The following is a 457-nucleotide window of genomic DNA, read 5'->3' as shown; positions in this document are numbered from 1 at the left end:
AGCATCACTGCTTCGGCTCACAACTCGCTCCAACCTGCAGACCCGCCCGCCCTCCATCGTCCACTGTGCGAACCCTTCACCGGCCACGGCCCAGCCTCTGGCCACTGGGCCCCAGGCCAAGGGCTCTGCCTGTGCTTGTGTCTGCGAGTGACCAGGCCGGGAGGGTTCTGGCGTGACCATCTGCTGGACGGCAAATGCGAGCTCCTGGCCGTCCCCAAGGTCACCCCCAAGGTCGGGAGCTGCGCTTTCAGAGCCCTGGGCTGGGAGAGACAGCGCGGAGGGCCGCGCACAGGGCTCCAGAGGACGCTGCCTGCGCACCGACACCTGCTCGTGTCGCTGCCATGACCCCTAGCGCTCCCTTTCCCCTCCTTTGGCCAACACCCCATCTGTCACCACCAGCTGGCCTGGCCCCGGCCCCAACACGCACTCGCTCTCTATCTCTGGCCCTTGTTATCAC

General features: G+C 66.7%; 1 protein-coding gene across 1 annotated transcript in view; it reads right to left on the bottom strand.

Moving 5' to 3' along the window:
* Positions 1-457, bottom strand: part of CARD11 (caspase recruitment domain family member 11) — a 54,748-nt gene that overhangs the window by 2,949 nt on the left and 51,342 nt on the right. The window lies entirely within an intron of this gene.

This window comes from Myotis davidii, unplaced genomic scaffold (genome assembly GCF_000327345.1).
Source record: "Myotis davidii unplaced genomic scaffold, ASM32734v1 scaffold399, whole genome shotgun sequence".
Lineage (NCBI taxonomy): Eukaryota > Metazoa > Chordata > Mammalia > Chiroptera > Vespertilionidae > Myotis > Myotis davidii.
This window is presented reverse-complemented; position numbering and strand designations above follow the sequence as displayed.